At 35.4% G+C, this 6,000-nt stretch overlaps 1 long non-coding RNA gene across 4 annotated transcripts in view; it reads left to right on the plus strand.

Annotated features, from left to right (window-relative positions):
* The window catches only part of LOC103737834, an 80,448-nt gene that overhangs the window by 49,037 nt on the left and 25,411 nt on the right, over positions 1-6,000 (plus strand). For 2 of the 4 annotated variants that reach the window (XR_607417.2, XR_607420.2), the window contains one exon: positions 4,953-5,072. The exons of the other annotated variants lie outside the window; for them this stretch is intronic. This is a non-coding gene — a long non-coding RNA (uncharacterized LOC103737834). The remainder of the gene's footprint in view (positions 1-4,952; positions 5,073-6,000) is intronic. 4 annotated transcript variants of the gene reach the window in all.

A 6,000-nucleotide genomic window follows, 5' to 3' on the forward strand; every position in this document is an offset into this window, starting at 1 on the left:
CATGCGTAGTCTCCTGCATATGAGTCTTAAAATGTAATATAACAGTTATTTGGCCATTGCCTATGCTGTGTTAGATTTTTATATAAAAATAAATTCTTCAGTTACATGATAGGCCTGCAGAAATGCTGCCTTCTGATTTGAAGCCAGTGTATGATCAAGTTCCTTGCCTTTTAACTCATGTTTATGTTACAGGCAGAATGTTAAATCAGGAATTGTAAACAATTCCTAGGCAATGTGTATAATGTTTGTAAGTCATTCCTAGAAATTGTTCACAATGCCTGTAACATATATGCACCTATCAAGATGCCCGAAATATATAGGAAGCCTTCAAGATGCTAACTGGCCATCCCTCTGACACCTCTGGATTATGACACTTATTTTAGAAAGTTTACTTATTTATCTGTTAATGTGTCTAGATGTTAATCATAATTCCAATAATGAAAGTACTACTTGATTTTCATAGTTCTCAAGTATTTCTGTATAGTTTTTTTTTTTTTTACCTGTTTGGCGATACAAGGTTTTGGACATAGTCATTTTAAGAGGCACTAGAAATAAAAGAAACTGATAAATAAGAATAAAGGTAATCTTATTTGTCAGGTGAGCTAAGGCCCTGACTACATTTTCTTATTCCTGTATATACACTTTAGCCAAATTGTCCTTTCCACTTCTCTGAAACTCATCTAACTACCCCAAATCAATTTGGAGATGAAAACAAATTGTTGAATTAGTTTAAGCCTTAGAGTGTTAAGATCTTATTAAATCACTGGTTGGAATTCTTTATCCTTTTAGGCTGGAAAATATGTAGAACATAAAGACTCAGTGTATATGTTTATAATTTGACCAGTAGAACTGGACCATTTTGGAGTCCCACTAAGGTGAAGGTAGAATGAGCTGCCTAGGTGGGATGTGGAATCAAGAGTTACTAAGAGGCTGGGCGAGGCCTTCTGACACCTAATCTCAGCATCTAGTATTGGTGCCAAGGAATTGGCTGCTCTAGTAAATGTTACTGAGCAATATTTTATAGTCTTATAAGTGACTCTCTAATGTGCTCAGATGATGATCCTCATTCCACCTTCACTGTATCCAGATATGACCCATCTCATAGGGCTAGCTCTACTCTGTTAAAGTCTCTCTAGTTGAATTAGTCCTCACTGGTCTCTCTTTTCTTTGAATGCCTCTTCAAGTGCCTTAAGTTCATTTTTGTCTCTTGCACTGAATTGCACTGATCCAACTATGTACTATATAATATTTTTCATGGATGTCTTGCACTTATGGTGACCATATTTTCCAACCAAATTGGAAAACATCATCTGAAAATTTAGGTAGGCTATTTGAAATTGGCAACACACTGGAAAACACATGCTTATTCCCTTCTGTGGCCCTCACCTATTGAATATTCAGCATTGACTGTGATTGATGCTAGAAAGATAAAGGGTGATAAAAATTAACATCTACTAGGTGACAAGTAAGGGACACTGATATTTTTAGAGTGTCTAGTTCAGGCAGTTATAGCCTTAGGAATGATGTATTGGTCATGAAAAAGAAAAAAATAGGAGAGAAGAAGAAGGGCAACAAAAGTATCTGTAATGAGAGATATTCTGGAAGGATTATGCCATATAATACATCTTGTAAGGAAAGTCTAAAAAGATGAGGTCTTTTTAGTCATAAAGGAAAATATTTTTTAAAAGATTTTTAAATGAAATCCTGAAAGGATGATTTAGGTAGGTTTAGATTTATTTACAGAATTCTGGGATCTTTCATTAGGCTACTTATATTTCTGTATAACAAAATTTTAAATATTTAGAAAAATAAAAGCAATGTTGGGCATATAGAATTTATTTTGGCTAGATGACTGAGACTCAGAATATATCTTAGAGAAGAGTGTAGATTCATTTAAGGTGACATAGAGTGATATAAAACTTAATTCATTAGATTTTTAGCTGATGGAAGCAACCATTCCATTGTCAGCGAGAGGAAGAGATAGCTTATAATAAAGAGGACTTGCAAGTAGAGAGACTTTTTAAAAGAACAGCAATCAGGAATCTGCTTAGTGGATAACTTTCATGTACACCTTAATTATGTCTGAGAAAAAGTACAGTACAGGACAGCAATTCATGTTCATAGCAGTAACTTTGAGTCATTAAGACAAACTGAAATTATGTCCTATCTACTCAGTTCATGTATAATCCATGGTTCTTAAAAATAGGGCTATTAGAAATTCTTTCTCATCAAATTGGGAAGTTTCAATACAGTTCCTTGGACTTTTTCCTACTATGAAAATAGGTTATAAGATACAAGTTATTTCTAAACATAAGAAACATTTATTTGGGGGGGGATAACAGTCTATAGGTTAGGAGACAAGCCAGACAAGATGCTCTTGCTAATCAAGTCTATTGGGCTTTGAAAGATCAAAGGCTGAAATATGATGATATAGTATTCTTTTGCTTCTTCTGTTAAATGTTAACAGCCTTTCTAGGCAATTCAGGGAAACAGAGTTCTAAAGTCTCAACGGATAAAGCATAATTATTTTAAATATTCTTTGAGTTGAATGTCATCAACAAATACTGGAGTTCTTAAAGAAGCATTTTCAAATCTAGTTTCTCTATTGGATGGTGATAACGACTAGTGGGCTTAAGGGAAGGTGACATTTTGAGGTGCTATTCATTATGACACTCTGCCACCAAGCCACACAGTAGGTGATGATATGGCACCAAAAACTAAGGGAGGAGTTCAATATGTTTCATCATGTGGCAAGTCCCTGGACAAATTTAGAGAATCTATCATTTTTTTTCTATTCTTCTTAGAAGGCTAATTACAATGCTTCTAATCACATCTGGCTTGGTAAATAAACTTTAGCACTAATGACTTGGTCCAATTAGATGTTAAACTCTTTGAAGGTGATGAATGACTGTATATGATTTTATCCCCATCTTCATTCCATAATAGCAGTGTCCTGCACATAGTAATGGATATATCAAAGTGTTTTGACATTTACTGGTAAAGCTTAAATAGACTTCTATTAAATTGAAAGGTATGATACGGTCAGGTACCCAGAATAAATATTTATTTACATGCTCAAAATAGTTTCACTAGAAGATTAGCACATTGCCATGGATACCTAAGGTTTTATTCTTAGAATCTGAATATAGGTATCTTGGGAAGCAGTGGAGAGTCCATCCTTAAGGAATTTTATGTGTTTGTAAGCTAGAACACTTGTCAGGGTGTTTTGAAAGAGGTCCTCTATTAAGGGTGAAGTCTGGAATATTTAAAGAAAAGAAAGATAAGGTATAATTTTAATTAAAGTAATGAGAGGTAATAGGGTAAAAAAAAGTAAGGATTGTAATTCAAAGAAGCATGAAAATGTCATTGGGAAGTCTTTTGTCGAGGCTTAGTCCTGACTCATTGTTAGAGACTAACAAATTATATAAAGAAAGCAAGAGTTTAAAGTTATGAAAATCAAACTTCTTGACTCCCTTGGACTATCTGTGTATAGACTTCCTCATGCTCAATCCTTTGTTACCAGAAATGAGAGATAGCTTAGAAGGATTTAGTAGAGTCTGCAGCTTTCGGGAATTCGTGTGGTGTATGTCTGTTGTGAGCCAGTGGGTACTGTGGGAGCTGGAAGGGTGCTGCTTGTTCTTGCCCTAGGAAGCTTTGAGGGAGGGCTGCATGGTTACTTGATGCTGTCTTTTTCTCTAAAGTAATACCTGCCTTTCTCTGTTTTGTTTTATTTTTTATCCTCTGACAGAAAGATGTTTTAGTTTTTGTTGCCTTTTGCTTAGATTTCTTCAATACTTTACTAAGGAGCCCGTCCAGGCTATTGTTTTAAAATAAAATCTTTCTGACTTAGCCACATTGTCTTAAAGCACAAATGTGAGCATGTCATTATGTAGTTCATAAATGAGTGATTAAGCAGTTATTTGAATAGTAATTATGGTAGTAATTCCTGACACTGAGAGTAGCCCTTTACAGGCTGGATTTAATCTACTGTAAGCTGAATTCTCATGTCACACCAGATCCTCTAGCGGCTCCTAACCACCCCTTATCTCTTCAACACAGCACATTTGTACATTCAGGTGTATTATTTAATACATTTATTCTGTACCTGAAAACATCCTGCCTGCCCTTTCTGGATTGTTATCCAATACCCTCAGGTGGATGAAATGTTTTATTCTCTTCTCTGATACCTGAGGATGATACAGTTTTTGTTCATAAGAAGCCAACATACCCTTTGTGATAAATTTTGAAACCTGTTGGAAAGGTCAATTATTGACAATTCATAGAATTGAAATGTTGGAAGAAACCTTAACATCACAAGGTCCAAACCCTTTCATAGCAATGGATAGACTCCAAAGCCCAGAAAAGGGACATGACTTTGTCAAGTTTATTCTGTCAATGTTAAATCTTTATGGGTAAATTAATAACAGACTTTCATTCTAGCACCTTTTCACTTACATCACTTTGCCTCTTGTCATAGACCAAAGTTATTTTACAAAATGGTCAATTTAGTCACATACTTTCATTTTAAAAGAATATTTTTATTTATTCTTTGACAATTTTAGACATGCAAACAATGCATCCTATTTTGAGTTCATCATTTTCTTCTCCCAGCCTTAAAAATACAACAATCTTTGGCCTTCAACAATTCAATCACATCAATTTCTTCTGCAACAGTAGACATTAGAGCAGTGTTTGAGCATCTAGGATGAGATGGAAGTGAAAGATAAGTTGGACCAATTTTGATACTGAAGCATTTTCAGGACCCAAATGACTTGGGAAGTCAAGTAATGAATAGATGCTCTAAGAGATTAGAAGAATTTAATATGTCAAATGTCATATTTTTCATCACTTCCTGAAATTAACTGTTATGGAAATACTCTACTGACTCTAGCACTGTGTGCTAATACTAGAAATATCCTGGGAATGCTCAGGTGTGTCTTGCTTTTACACAGATGTCATCAAAATGAAGAAATTCCAAGAGAGTTATTGGATGATGACTTGGATTCACCACATAAAATGCAGGACGTCCTGATGGATGGTGTGTGAAAATAGAATACAGGAAACTCCTGAAGGTGACTCAAAAGCTCTAAGAATTGGGAGATTGATTTCTTGCCTTCTATGGTTTTAAAGTGATGACAGAACTATAATAACTGTCCACAAACATGAGAACTTGACAGTAATTTTTATGATTGATAGGAGGAATGTAAAATCAAAGAAACAAAATTAATGATGGCTGGTGGTTTAACATATGCTACCAGGTGGACTATATCTTATACAAAATTAATAATGACATTACTTTTTCAGAGAATGAGGTAGAAGTATTGGAATTAAAAAAAACTCAGTGGCACAAATCACAGGACACGATAGTTTTGGTAGCAAAGATGACAATTTCTAGGTTGAGCAACAAGGTGTATATGAACTTTGACTTGTGTTTTTTGGATGGGCAGAGGGAGCTTCTCCAGACAGGGTCATGTGCTACTTCTAAGTGAGAGAAAGGAGTATCTGGCCCATGTGGATGAAGACTGCTTCCTACCCAGGCTATTGTTTTGGAAGGACCCCTTTGTCAGTGCTCCCTAGCACTCAGTATCTCTTGGTGAACATGGGGAATATCTGGTTCAGGTAGAAGGAGAATGGTTTGGCTAGCTATTAGTGGAGAGTCAGGCCCCCTTGCCTGTGTTGCTGGCCAGGCCTAGTATTGTAGAGAGAAATCTATGTGATCTGAAAGAGGAGTGAACTTCCCTGCACTAATTTTGGAGGTCAGGAAATGCAAAACCTAGGTTACTTTATTTTGTGGATTGGCATGATATATACATCCTGCAACAGTGTTTTTTTTGTAATCCTGGAGGATTGCTGATCACTTCTATATATTTCAGAGTTCTCCTTTGCCAATTGTACTAGTAGGGAAAAGAAAAGAAGACACTAGTGCTTGTTACCTTGTCTGGATAAGAAGTCGAATGTATATAACTTTACTTGTATTTGTATAAAGAATGGCATTTTTTT

Source organism: Nannospalax galili, unplaced genomic scaffold (assembly GCF_000622305.1).
Source record: "Nannospalax galili isolate Female #2095 unplaced genomic scaffold, S.galili_v1.0 scaffold238, whole genome shotgun sequence".
Classification (NCBI taxonomy): domain Eukaryota; kingdom Metazoa; phylum Chordata; class Mammalia; order Rodentia; family Spalacidae; genus Nannospalax; species Nannospalax galili.